Genomic DNA, 15213 nt, shown 5'->3' with positions numbered 1-15213 from the left:
GGCGCGGCCTTGCTGTCCTCACACCCACCCCGGACACGGAGACGCGGGGCGGGCGGGGCGCCCCTTACACAAACTGCGAGGGGAGACCCGGGAGAAGGTTTTCCAAACAAGAGGCTTTGCTGACTCTAGGGGCCTAAGAATAACCACTGTGTAGTATCATGACTGCCGGCGGCCTCAGTAAAAGTGGCTTCCCTGTCGCTCAAAGAGCTCCCAGGGCTTTCTAGGCTTCCCGTTCTCCTCGTTTCCCAGGACCCACCAGAGTGCCCCCTGCAGGTCAGGACGGGAACCGACACCTGGCCTTTGTCAAAACGCATTCCAGCGCCCAGTGAATTACCGTCCTCACGCCTGTCACCTCTCCATCTCCAGCTCCTCCCAGTTCTGGCTCCTTAGAGTCCTGCTCTGGACAAAGTGGCCTTAACAGGAAATCAAAGTTGAGCCAAACTATTATTAGTTTGGCTATTGATCAAGCAGCCCCTTTAAATCACCCGGTGTTTTAATTGCAGAAAAATACGCATAACATAAAATTTTCCATTTTTAATGTACAGTTAGTTTAGTGGTGTTAAATACATTCACATTCTTGTGCAACCATCCCCACCATCCATTTCCAGGGCTCTTTTCATCCTCCCAGGCTTAAACTCCACACTCATTAGACAAAAACTCCCCATTCCCCTTCCCCCAGACCTGGCAGCCACCATTCTGCTTTCTGCCTCTGAATTTGACTACTCTATGTACCTCCTATAAATGGGATCATATTGTATTTGTCCTTCTGTGGCTGGCTTGCTTCACTTAGCATAGTGTCCTCAAGGTTTACCCGTGTTGTAGTGTGTGTCAGAATTGCCTTCTTTTAGGGGTGAATAATATTCCACTGTACGTATATGCTACATTTTATTTGTCCATTCATCTGTCAATGGACACCAGGATTGCTTTCACCTTTTTGGCCATTGTGAGTAGTGCTGCAATGAGCATGGGTGTCCTTTTCGAGATTGTTTTGACCTGTTGGTATTTTAACAGGACTTTTTAGGAAGGTAATCCCAATGGAATAGTTCAAGGTCTGAAGAAAGCTGATGGGAACTATTTTAGGAAGAAACAGATTTAATGTCCCCTGCATCAAACCATATCACCTACATAGGGGGCTGCCCTAGGATATATGTTCTGATATCATGCATTTCGTATTTCCTCACTTAAAAGGATAAGAAGTTGTGCCCAGTGGAGGGAAAATGTTTCTGACTCAAACAACTTCCAAGCCACTTGGCTCTTGGAATCTTTGATAGCCATAGATTGTCAGTCAGTGACAGTGGGAAGCCAGAGAGTGATGCAGACATGAGCAGGCTTTGGTGTCAGACCCGGCGAACATGTCTCCCGACAAGAGCTTCAAATATCTTCGTGAGCGGACTCTTCGGGGTCCTTGCTGATTCAGCTTCTATCCGCCCCCCTGTGCTTTCCTGTGCCTTCAGCTCTTAGTTTTTCCCCCATCAGCATTGCAATATGCTCAAGTAGTTAACAAAACAAATTAACACAGAGAAAGCACAACCCTCCCTTAAGCCCTGCCTCTCTTCAGTTCCCATCCTTCCTCTCTCTCTCCTGCTGTAGCCTGTAGCCTGTCTTCTTGAAGGAATCATCTTCACTTGCCACTTCCACATCCCCACTCCCATTCACTCTTGAACCCGGTGCTCTCCTGGCACTGGATTCTGAGGGTTTCTGATGTAACATCTTGGTTCAACCTTCTGATGGGAACTCAGCCCCCTGTTCAAGTCAAAAGCCCTGTATCCTGAGAAGTCCTGGCACCTTGCTTCAGAGACAGTTCCTAGAATACCAGGAAATATATATATATATATATATGTATATAAATATATATATATATGTATATAAATATATATATGTGTATATATATATGTATATAAATATATATATGTGTGTATATATATATATATATATACTTCCTCATCCAGAGAAGGCCTAACAAGAACTTTTGTAAATCATCTTTCCTGGCAATGGAGTATAGAGGTTAGGGGACCAACTGTATCATCATCCACAGCTTGATATGAACCCCAGCTCTGCCAGTTGCTGGCTGGGTGACTTTGGGCAAGTTACTTAAGTTCTCTGTGCCTTCTTACCCTGCCTCTAACATGACGATCGCCCCAGCACCTACCTCATAGGCCTATTAGGATAAATAAATAATGCATGTCAAGAGCTGAGCACAGTGCATGGCTCACAGGAAGCATTTCATAAGGGTTAACTCATGACTACTTTTTATTGGCATAATAGTTAAAGGTTGACCTTAGTAATTAAGTCTATCTTGATTTTCATGCCTGTAAAATTTGAATGAACAAATGTGGTAAGACTAAAGGGTTTACTGCAAATTTTCTAGAGAATAATTGGTTCCCTAAGTGATCAGAAACATTTACTAAGGATAACATGAGGAACGACAAGGAGAAACGTCACATAGGGCTAATGAAAAGGCAGAACCTCTGAATGGAGATGAACACTCCTAGATATTGTGAGATAAACCAAAAAGCGGGAGAGTGTGATTGAACTTGTGCATCAGTGATTAGCATTGGATAGGATTAGCATGCATAAACACAGACTTTTTGGAAAACAGCCCCTTGAAAAGCTATCAGAACTAAAATATGATAATAGTCGACACAGTCTGGCCACCAGATGAGGTATCTGCTGTTTGATAAATTTTATGAAACTGCAGACCTTATTTTAAACTATGTGGAACTATTCCAAGGACTGATTGCAGAGTACATGAATAGGTATGTGAGTCTGATAAAATAGCTGAAATAAGGACAGGATTGGAAGGACATTGAAGTAAAATTGGCATGTGTTGTTCCACAACTAAAGGCTGGAAGCCATTTGGGCAGAGGCAGAATCTGGGCTCAGAGTCTAGCCCTGCAGGGCCCAGTGTGGCAGCTGCGTGTCTCTGGAGCACTGGAGAGGAGGCTACTGCAAATTAAGATCTGCTGTAAAGGTAAGATACACACTAATTACAAAAACAAGAATGCAAAATATATCAGAGATTTTAAAAATATTGATTACATACTAAAAAGCATTAGCACAGTAACTCACATGTACTAAGCACTCAGGATATGTAGTCTATTTTTTCTGTTGTTGTTTAAACCCAAAGAGCTGAGAGTTTATTATATGTCAGTATCCTAGGTAAGACAATACTTGACGATACCCTCACAGTCTGCCAAATGGAAGAGGAAAATATTCCCACTTTAGAGAGGTGGTTCTCAAATGGGAGAATTTTGCCTCCCAGGGCCATCTGGTGATGTCTGAGACACATTTAACTATCAAAACGTGGGGGAAGTGGCTGCTACTGACATCAAGTAGGTAGAGGCCAGGGATGCTGCTAAAATCCTACAATGTACAGGACAAACTACCCCCACAACAAAGAATTGCCAGGTCAAAATATCAATCGGGCCCAGGTTGAGACATCCTGAATTAGTGGCTCTTGATCACTTACAGATGTGACTGATTAATAATCAAGCTCAGCAAATGTGTGGTAGAAGGAGAATTACAAATGTTATCCAAAGAGGCATCTCCTGGCCAGCAGCATTGGCGTCACCAGAATCTACTAGAAGAGTAAATTCTCAGGCCTACCCCAATCCTACTGAGTCAGATCTCTGGGGGTGAAGCCCCTATATCTACAGTTTAACAAGCCTTCCAGGTGATTCTAATACAAGCCAAACTCTGAGAAGCGCCGCTCCACTGCCCCTGTGTCCTATTACCAACTCCTGCTCATTCCGGGCCGAGCAGTAGGTGGCAGTGAATCGCAGAATGGTATTTGGACGGCTGCTAAATGCTGAGAAGGGGCTGGCTTGCGCCAGATTGGTTGGTGACAATTGCTCCAGTGTTCTTACACTAGCCCACAGTTCATGATGCCAGTTTTCTCATTTCAGGAAAGTTCAGGGAACAAATCCAAACATGGTTCAAAGTCATTCTAAGGTCTCCTCTTAGTCACATGGTGTTTCCAAGACTTTGAAATTGTTTACTTCTAACTCATGTTTTCAAAGGTGTATCCTTCAACAGAGAATTCTGTGAGTATCTGGGTTTGGACTATTCTCCTAAGACACCTTCCCACCTATAAAATCTCAAAGTCATGAGTACAAATCATTTCTGCTGTCCTTGGACACCTTTTGGGCCAAGTATTTGACCCATCTCACGCTGAATGGACCCTTGGCCCCTCCTCTACAATGGACCAGATCCGGTGAATGGTGAACATCCTGTTTCCCTCGATCTTTTGTCAGGCAGATAAAATTCAATGTTTGACAAACTGTTAATTAAGGCTGAGTGAGGTCACTGCAGTTCAGGTTATTTTCTATTTGGGCCACAAGAGGACACCCTCCACTCAGCCATGAGCATCTATAGTCTCCATAAAGCTCCAAAGTGGGTTGAGTGACGTGCTGGATTATGAAGAGGGGACAGTCACCTGCTAGAGAGGGAGGGGATGTCACTTTCCTTCTGTAGGGTGGTGGGATGACGTGGCTTTGGATCAGACCTCAGCCCTGAACTCTAGAGCTGGGTTGCTCGAAGTGTGGCTCCCCGACCAACCGTATCCCCGTCAACTGGGAAGTTGTTAGAAAAGCACATTCTGGGGTCCTAGCCCAGACCTGCTGAATCCGAAGCTCTGGGGGTGGAGCCCAGCAAGCTCTGGTTTAACAAGGCCCTTCCCCTCCCAGGTGATTGCCATGTGAGCTCTCGCTCGAGAACCACTATTCTCTCCTCCAGAGCAGCTTCCTGGTTATTCTCTGGGACGCAAAACCATGGTGGTATCTGATCTCATCACACTTCTGCCAGGAGGTGAAATCAAAGAGCCTACATTCTTGATGCTCAACGTCTTCTTCAGGTCATTTGCCTGAGGACACCTGGGGATACTGAGGTCAGTCATTCTGCATGAACGTGTGCAGTCCCTGGGCTCAGCCCTGGGCCAAAGGCTCTGAGGGATGGAAGGGGCACTAAATAATAATAATTTGTCAGCCCTCACAGAGCTTCCAGTCCTCCGTAAAATGCAGGGTTGCCGCCTAAAAGCAGACCAAAGGGGGCACACGACGTGGTTCTGACAGCATGGGTAAATACAAGGAAGCTGGGAGCCATGCAATGCTGCACACGTCCCCTGCCCGGCTTCATCTCCCATTCCTTCCCACACAGCTGCTGTTGCAGGGCCCCCTGCCTTCTTTTTCACTCTCAACAGCACACCCTCAGTTTGCCCTTGTTTTTGTTTCCTTTTCCCCTTACCTCCCATACCTCTTTTCCAATCTCTCCCCATCCCGTTCTGGTTTTGTTGTAAATCACAAAATTTCAGGAACAGGCCCAGCAAGGACAGAAGCCCCAAGGGGCAAGGGAAAAGGAGAGAAACTGCATAGATAAGAACAGGCTTCTTTTCAGAGTAAAGACTAACAAGACACAGCCATACTGTAATAGTAGTTACCCTTGTCCGAAGGGCAGTGCAAGCCTGGAAAAGGGAGACCACTCGTGGGCTAGGGAGTGGGGAAGAAGCTCATTAGGGTGTCTGGACATGAGCTAAACCTTCACAGGGCAGGGGGACTTGGGAAAGCAGAGGGGACGGAGAGGCCATGCCAGCCCCATAGCAGGGAGGAGCTGGGGTGGGAGGGGGGCCAGGGGCAGCCTGGTGGGGAGGGAGGATGGATGGGGAGTCATAGGAAGTGAGGCGAGATGGGCTCCCAGATGGAGGAGGGAGGAGTTAAAGTTTGAGTTTTATGATAGATGTACCAAAGAGGTATGATAGGTTCTGAGCAGAGAAAAACTGTGTATATTGTTATTGTGAAGACATCTTCTCTTCCTGAGGTCACAAACTCAAACGCCTATAGCATGAAGCAGGCCACGTAAGAAGCGGGAGGGCCTGGAGGGGTCGCGTGAGCTGGAGAGCACGTGTCTACCCTGAAGTGGGCAGTGATACACAAATCTCGACAATTATTACCGGGGCAAGTAGAAGCTCAGAGTTGCCAAGTCATCCAGTTTTTCGACAGAAGTCGGATCTCTGGATTTCTTTCTCATAATGTAAAGTTTCTTCATTTTTAAATAGGCAGCTCATTGAAAATTTAAAAAAATCTGTACACCTTTGGGTGGTAACTTCTGACCTGCATTTTAAAAAATTGGACCTGAGGGTTTGTACTATACTCTCAATCTAAAATATTATGACCATTGTTTCTTCTTAGTTTCCTGCCCCACCCCTTTCTAGCAAATCCATTTATTATGAACAAAAAATATGATAACATCCGAGCATGAACAATGTACTGTTTTCAACACTGCACGTGAATTATCTCATCCTCACACAACCCTATAAGATTATCTACTCCCACTCTATAAATGAGAGAACTGACGTAGAGAGAGGGAAAACAACTTGCTCCAAATCTCACTAGTTTTAAGTGGGGGAGCCAAGACTCAAGCCCAGGTGGTCTGACTACAGGATCATGAGTTCAGCCTGTGTGTTATATCCTTCCCTATATTCTTTGGTGACCATATTTCAGTTGTGTTTTTCCCCCTTCCAAGTATGAGTGACATTTGTGAGGTTATATTTTCCTTCTTGTGTTAAAATATTGGGTTCACTGTCTTTATTGCCCGTGCCCTGGTGCCTGAGGCCCGTGAGTCAGCTGTGCTCAGTCTAGCAAGCATCCATTGAGGACCCGCCATGCGCCATGCATCGTGCTGGTGCCAGCTGTCCAATTTTATGAAACTCCATTTTAATGAAGGATACTGACAGATAGAAACCAAAAATTCCAACCTAATATGGGATGTCATGTTGAGACAAAGGCATCTTTGGTATGCACTTTAATCATACAATGGGGTCATAAATGTGGAGGAGGGGTGGGTCACGGAAGACTTCCTGGGAGAAACATCCCGGGGGCTAAGTCTCAAAGAACTCCGAGGAACACCAGGTTCAAGAGGCCAGGCATTAGAAGTCAGAGGGGTGCAGGGAAGGTCAGCAGAGTGGTGATAGGGTAGCGAGAAGGAGCCTGGCGTGGTAGGGTTGAGCCTACCTGAGACAGCCGATGGATAGGAGGAAGGGACCAGTCAGAGGGGCTGGGGAATCATGACCTGACATTGTGTGTGTTGATTCAGTGTCTACACACTCAGTGTCAGGCCATGGGGAAGACCCCACAAAGAGGGTAAGGCTTATTGTTCAAGTGGATGGATGAGAGGCTCTACCCCTCATTAGTTGTGGGGCCTTAGGCAGGCTGCTTTGCCTCTGGGAAGCCGGGTTTCCTCACCTGTGAAATGAACTCGAACTTATTCAGCTTAGTGAGTACTGAATAAGAAGATGCTGGTGCCAGGTCTAGCACGATGCCTGACCCCAGCAATCATTCAGACAATGTTTGCGATTACTATCATTTCTGACACTTAGTAAATGTTTGTTGAAGGAGTGAAAGGGAGCAATGGCTTAGGTGACCCCAGCGACACCCAATGCAGTTGGGAGATCAGATCATCAGCTAAGCTTAAGCCTGGCCCATGATTTCCACTTGTCTTATGAGGACTGGGAAATAAGGGTTACATTAGTTTGAGGTAGACTTCAGCTTTAACATAAACTCCAAGTGACGCCATCCAGTCCACCGGAGAAGCAGCCTGCCTCAACAGGCAAGTCTGACCACAGAGACTGCAGCTGAATCAGCCGTAACTTGGAGCTGAGGCTGGTAATTTTCTGAGGCTTGTCTGCACGCCTGTGAATCTTGCGTTCCTGTAGGTTACATCATTCTGTCCAGGTGCAGACAGTCCTGCTGATGGAACTCTCCCTGGCAGCTGCGGCAACCTGGCACCTGGCATGGAGGAGCCCAACTGGTGGCGATATGCAGCTGCTCAGGACTGGTGCCAGCCACACCGGCTCCTGGGTGACGGGCAGATATGGCTGCGGTTGCCTTGCTTACTCCCAAATAGCACAGAGCGGGACAGTCTTCCAGCCACGTGGGTAGCTCCAGGAGGCCACATTCACCTTGGAGATTCCTACCACACCCAGGAAAAGAAAGAAAAGCTGCATACAATTCTTACAACCATGCTTGTCATTTCTGTAGTCCTTTTTGTTTAAGGATCTCAGCTGCTGGGGCACGTGCAAGTTTTCCTTCAGTTTCTGTTCCAGCAATAATGTGCCTTGATTTTCGGGCAGTTATAAGAGGCCAGAGAGAAAGGGGACCTTAAAAGTATGAGCCTGGCTTACTTTTTCTGGAATGAGATAATTTCTGCAGCAGTGGGTCCCAAACTCAGCTGTGTGTTGGGTTTTTCTGGGGGAATATGACACACACAGGGCTGCCAATTCTGAATCAGTAGGTGTGTGGCCAGCCCCAAACACCTGCATTATTAACCAGCTCATGGGGTGGTCCCCTGACCGGCTGCCTCCAAACCCCTGAGGCACTTGTTAAAAACGTAGGTCCCTTGGCCATACCCCAGACCCACTATATAGACAGCTCTATCTAGGGTGTGGATGGACGGAGTTTCACTCTTGTCACCCAGGCTGGAGTGCAATGGCATGTTCTTGGCTCACCACAACCTCCACCTCCCGGGTTCAAGCGATTCTCCTGGCTCAGCCTCCAGAGTAGCTGGGATTTCAGGCGCCTGCCACCATGCCTGGCTAATTTTTTTTGTATTTTTAGTAGAAACGGGGTTTCACCACATTGGCTAGGCTGGTCTCGAACTCCTGACCTCGTGATCCACCCGCCTCGGCCTCCCAAAGTGTTGAGATTACAGGCGTGAGTCACTGTACCTGGCCAATGGCTTCCTTGTTAACAGGTGACTTTTGCCACAGGTCCCTCAGCGGCTCTTGAACACAGTCAAGTTTTAGAGCTGCTGCCGTATGTGATTCTGACACACCGTGTGACTACTACTCCAGAACAATTATGCTTGAATTTCTGTCTTGCAGACCCTAGATTTTTTTTCCCTGACTCAACTAGACGGTCCTCAGCAGCCGAGAGAAGTGTTGTTGGCCAACATAACACAAAAGAGGCAAAGAAATTAGAAAAGTGATGTAATCTGAAGCCATGTGGAGTCTGAGGCCAAGAAATTGTGATGGAAAAACACCAGGGATCCTCACCTTGACTATGACCCAGCTTTGAGAGTTGAAATGGAGTATGTGAAGACACTGCGCAGTTCTTTGGCGAACGGGCTAGTTGGAGTTAGCAACCTTCTCCTTGGAGAAGCTTCTGCCACTGCTTGTAGGTTTGCTTGGCTTTTGTACTTTTTTTTTTTTTTTTTGAGACAGAGTCTTGCTCTGTCATACAGGCTGGAGTGCAGTGGTGCCATCTCAGCTCACTGCAACCTCTGCCTCCCAGGTTTAAGTGATCCTCCAGCCTCAGCCTCCCAAATAGCTATGACTACAGGTATGCACCACTATGCCCAGCTAATTTTTGTATTTTTAGTAGAGACAGGGTTTTGCCATGTTGGCCAGGCTGGTCTCGAACTCCTGGCCTCAAGTGATCCGCCTGCCTTGGCCTCCCAAAGTGCTGGGATTACAGGCATGAGCCACTGTGCCTGGCTGGCTTTTGTACTCTTCTGGGCAGTCTTGGGGCAGGGACTGTGTGAGCAGAGAGTTTGGAAACTTGGATCCCAAAGGTCAGAGGCAGGGTCTGACCTCCAGGGGAGAGGAGAGGCACAGTCTGCAGATCTGGGAAGTGTTTCAGGACAGGCTTTGCTGCCAGTCCCCAGGAGCCTTCCTCCCCTGCGGGGAGCCAGTACAGAGGCATTCTCCAGGAACCCAGCTGGCCAGACAATGCCACTCTGTTCCTGAGTTTGCTGGCACCCAGGCGGTTAACCCAGAAGCCGCCTCTGTGCCCTTTAGGGCAGGCAAGTTTTAAAGCTCTCCTTTCAACTTTGGCCCAACAACATCTCGCAGGGTAAGAAGATGCACTTTCCTCCCGCAAGGCGCTGTTTTTCAGTATTCTTTGACCATGAGGTCCTCAAGAGGGTATCTTTTCTTCTCTTCTTTCTCTACAGCTGATGATCCCTGGGAGATTTCTTTTCTTTTCTTTTCTTTTCTTTTTAGAGATAGGGTCTTTCTCTGTCACCCAGACTGGAGTGCAGTGGTTTAGGCATAGCTTACTGTAGCCTTGAATTCCTGGGTTCAAGCAATCCTTTCACCTCAGTCCCCTAAGCAGCTGGGATTACAAGCAAAAGCCACCATACTTGCCCCCTGGGAGAATTTCTACATCTTCAGAAGAATTCTCCCAGGAACTCTTGAGATGAGAATAACCCATATCTCCTCAGCACTGTCAGCCAGGAACATGCAAAGTGTCTTTCTCCTACTCCATGGTGGCCAGAGATCAAACAGCCATTCCAGAAGGCCAGACACTGTGGACATTTAAAAAAAATTGTTTTAAAATTTATTTTATTATATTCCATATCATGTCAAAATCTAAGATAGCTTTAGGCTGGAGGGCTCACGCCTGTGATCCCAGCACTTTGGGAGGCTGAGATGGGTGGATTGCTTGAGCCTAGGAGTTTGAGACCAGCCTGGACAACATGGCAAAACCTCGCCTCTACAAAAAGCAAAAAAATTAGCCAGGCGTGGTGGCACGTGCCTGTAGACCTAGCTATCTGAGAAGCTGAGGTGGGGTGGAAGGCTCGCTTGAGCGCAGGAGGTCAAGGCTGTAGTGAGCTGTGGCCATGCCACAGCACTCCAGCCTTGGCGACAGAGTGAGACCCTGTCTCCAAAGATAGCTTTAAAATTGCATACAGTATATCTCAAGAAGAGGAATAACGCCGGGTGCGGTGGCTCACGCTTGTAATCCCAGCACTTTGGGAGGCCGAGGCGGGTGGATCATGAGGTCAGGAGATTGAGACCGTGGTGAAACCCCATCTCTACTAAAAATACAAAAAAATTAGCCGGGCGTAGTGGCGGGCACCTGTAGTCCCAGCTACTCGGAGAGGCTGAGGCAGGAGAATGGCGTGAACCCGGGAGGCGGAGCTTGCAGTGAGCCGAGATTGCGCCACTGCACTCCAGCCTGGGCGACAGAGCGAGACTCCGTCTCAAAAAAAAAAAAAAAAAAAAAAATTTTGTTGAGAAATAATTCACATACCATAAATCCTTCTTTCTAAAATGTACAGAGTGGTAGGTTTCAGTATAGTCACAGGATGGTTGGTGCAACAATCACCACTGTCTGATTTCAGAACATTTCATCACCCCAAAAAAGGAATCCCATACCCATTAGTCATTCCCCAGTCCTCTCTCCCCTTAAGCCCTTGACACCATGAAACTGCTTTCTCCCCTACTGATTTGCCTATTATGAACATTTTATAAAAATGGAATCATAAAATGTGTGGACTTTTGTTTCTGGCTTCTTTCACTGTGCATAATGTTTTCAAGGTACACTTATGAGTATCAGTGCTTCATTCCTTTTTATGGCTGAATAATATTCTATTGTATAGATTAGCCATGTTTAGTTTGTCCATTCATCAGTCAATGGGCATTTGGGTTGTTTCCACTTTGGGCTGTTAGGAATAATGTTGCTATGCACATTCATGTATAAGTTTTTGTGTGAACATGTGTTTTCAGTTCTCTCGGGTATACTTAGAAGCGGAATGCTGAGTCATAGGATAACTTTATTTTTAACATTTTCAGGAACTGCCAAACTGTTTTCTAAAACAGCTGTACATTTTACATTCTCACCAGCAATGTATGAAAGTTCCAATTTCTCCAGATATTCAGCAATCCTTGTTATTGTCTGTCTTTTTTTTTATTATAGCCATCCTAGTGAGGGTGAAGTGGTATCTCATTGTAGTTTTGATTTGCATTTCTCTGATGACTAATGATATTGAATATTTTTCATGTGCTTATCGGCTACTTTTATATCTGCTTTGGAAAAAATGTCTATTCAAATTTGTTGCCTATTTTTTTCACTGGGCTGTTTATCTTTTTATTCTTGAACTGAGAAGTTCTTTATATACTCTGGGTATAAGTCCCTGTCTGATATATGACTCACAAATATTTTGTCCTATTCTGTGGATTTTCTTTTCCCTTTCTTAATCGTCCTTGGAAGCATAAGAATTTTTCATTTTGATGACCCGACATACAAATTTGAGAGTCATCAGCATATAAATGTTATTTTAAGCCACAAGACTCCACAAGATCCACTAGAAAGTTAGCTTAATGAGGAATAAAAGTGGGCCAGGAGCAGTGGCTCACGTCTGTAATCCCAACCTTTGGGAGGCTGAGGTGGGTGGATCATTTGAGGTCAGGAGTTTGAGACCAGCCTGGCCAACATGGTGAAACCGCACCTCTACTGAAAATACAAAAATTAGCCGGATGTGGTGGTGGATGCCTGTAGTCCCAGCTACTTGGGAGGCTGAGGCAGGAGAATTGCTTGAACCGAGGAGGTGGAGGTTGCAGTGAGCCAAGATCGCACCACTGTACTCTAGCCTGGTCAATAGACCAAGACTCTGTCTCAAAAAAAAGAAAAAAAAAAAAAAAAAAGGAAAGAAAAGAAAAAAAAAGGAATAGAAGTGTCCAAGGACTGAATCCAAGAATGCCCACCATCCAGGGATCCAAGACATTAAAAGAAACCAATTAAGAGGACTGAGGACTCCACTCTCACTTCCTCTTTTCTCTGAGTTTTGGAGTGCCCATTCCTTTCCAGTGTAGCAACAGAAAATTAAAAACTCATGTTTGTTTTTTAGGAATTACAATTCCAACCCTCTCTTTCAATTCTCACCTTCAAGGCCATGCAGGTTCCAAGGGCTTTTCCTGTTCTGATGAGGAGTGCTAGCATGTCAATTCAGGCCCCAAGATGGCATTAAAACCACCAGAGATTTATTGGATTTCCTGGCCTTGAAAGATAAGGTGGAAAGGGAGAAGCAGTGGTTAGGAAGAGCCTTCAGACTGCATTGTAGCTTTGATGTCTCTGAAAGGAGAGGGAGAAGAAAGGAGGGCTTGGTAGGAAGAGCTTCAGGCTGTAGAGCGGTTCTGAGAACATCTTGTCAAGCCCAACTGGGGCCCCAGCACAAAGCTTGCCCACAAAGTTGTCCATGTTGGCCAGAAATGGCTTGGCTCTAGTACTTCTGCCAAACTATCATTGGCTGGGAACAGCTTGGGGAGAATGCTGCCCTAGCATGAACACTGAGGTCGATCTCAAAGATACTGAATCTGGAGACCGTCTGCTAACTGCAATCCTTCCAGCAGGTTCTTTCTTGAAGCAAGACCTGAGTGCTGCATTCCTATGGCTTCCACAGTCCATCTCTAGTCCTCACAGACCCACTTCTCCATATAAAGTCAGGAAGCAGCTCCTCTGGAGTTTTCATGAGTTTCTCTTCCTGGTGGGGAAATTAGAAGGAGATGAAAACTGACTACAGCTTCTATAGCTTCAATAGATGCAGCTTCTCAGTGCTGCAGGTGATGCTGATCCTCTCCCTCTTGCTAGCCATTTAAAATTCCCCTCACCCTGTTATCACCCCTGCAGGTCTTTATGGCTTACCTAGTGATGTGACGTAAACCCTCATTCTTGAGGGGCCTGAGTCTCAGCCTTCTCAACTGGGGTTGCTGTACCTATCTACATGTCACCTGGGTTCCATATGCATGCCCTCATACTTCCATTGTGTACAGGCAGCCCTATATGCTTTTGCTGATCAGGATCAATTACCTCTGCCAAGATGGCAACTCCTTGCCTACTGGCTCCTAGACACACAGAGTCCAAAGTTCCCTGGCAGCAGCCATAGCTTGTAGTTCAGTGGGACCCTTGCTGTGTCATCTGGCAAGAGTGCACCCTCTCTGAGAACCATGATCTTCAACCCTGCAGAGCCTAGAGTTGTGGGGACAGGAAATACCAAGTCTCTCAATGGGTCATTAGGAGTAGTGGTAAGTGGGGACACTCCTGCTTCCATTCCTTGGTTTCCTGATCAATGTATTAATCCTACTGGGGACACAGTGACATTGAGATCTCTGATTTAATGCCTATGACAGATCCTGAAGCATGGCACCCATCCTTCAGCTGTGCCTGTAGAAAGCCATTTCCACACACTGCAAGGCCCATTGCATCTAGATGGTGTGCTTCTGGGTGATATAACCAGTGGATCCCATGTTAATGGGCCCACATCTGCACTTCTTTTGCTGTGAAGGGACCCCTGGTTAGATGCTATGTTGGGTAGGACAACAACTGTGGATCATTTATTCCTTAAGCCCTTGAGTAGTGGTGCTGACTAAGGCTTCCTCAGAGGGAAAGGCAAATCCATATCCTGAACAATTCCCTCTATGAGGTTGAACTAATAGCCCTTCCAAGACAGAAAGAGCTCAATGTTGCCAATTTGTCACCAAGTAGCCGGTTGGTTTCCTTCAGGAATAATGCTACATTGGGGGCTATATTAGTTTCCTGGGGCTGCCATAACAAAGTAGCACAGACTGGGTGGCTTAAACAACAGAAACTTACTGTCTCACAGTTCTGGAGGCTAGAAGTCCAAGATGAAGGTGTAGCAAGTTTCACAGAGCCATGGAGGAAGTATCTGTTCTAGGCTTCTCTCCTTGGCTTGTAAACGGGTATCTTCTCCTTGTGTCTTCACATTGTCTTCTCTTTGTATGTGTCTGTGTCCAATTTTTCTTATAAGGACTCTAGTCATGTTGGATTAGAGCCAACCCTAATGACCTGATTTTAACTTAATGTCCTTTAAAGACCCCATCTCCAAATGCGGTCACATTCTGAAGTACTAGGGGTTAGGACTTCAATGTATGAATTTTGGCAGGGGGGACTATACAGCCCTAGCAGAGACAGATCACTTGGCCATTGGTTGCAAAGTGATCATGTATCTGAAACTGCCTATTATGAGCTGGTTTTGTTGGATCAAGTCATAAACTGGGTGAGCCCAGCAGCACCGCATTGTAAGATGGAAATGATACATTTATAATCAAGCTGCATGAACAAGTAGTCCAGACCCCAGGTCACCTGTCACAGTTGCACAAGTGTTTCTCCCCCAACTGGTATCTATGCCATGGATCTCAGGGCTGGTCTATGTTGCTTCCAAGTTGAACATTCAAAGGTAGCAGTAGCTAGATCAGCCACGGTAGGTGGGGATCCATGTTGTTTGGCCCATACATGTATAGGCACCCTCTCTGCTACCAAGGCCACTCCATGCCTGTGCCCACCATGCACATGACATCGGCCTGCTGAATTACTTGTCTACTTGGTTGTTGAGTACCTCTTCCATGGTGGATGCTTTCTGGCAGGCATTAAAATGTGATACAAAAATCCTCACTTTGTACCCATTCCCATATGTGCCTGCCCC

The sequence above is a fragment of the Symphalangus syndactylus genome, chromosome 7 (assembly GCF_028878055.3).
Source record: "Symphalangus syndactylus isolate Jambi chromosome 7, NHGRI_mSymSyn1-v2.1_pri, whole genome shotgun sequence".
Taxonomy (NCBI): Eukaryota; Metazoa; Chordata; class Mammalia; order Primates; family Hylobatidae; genus Symphalangus; species Symphalangus syndactylus.
This window is presented reverse-complemented; position numbering follows the sequence as displayed.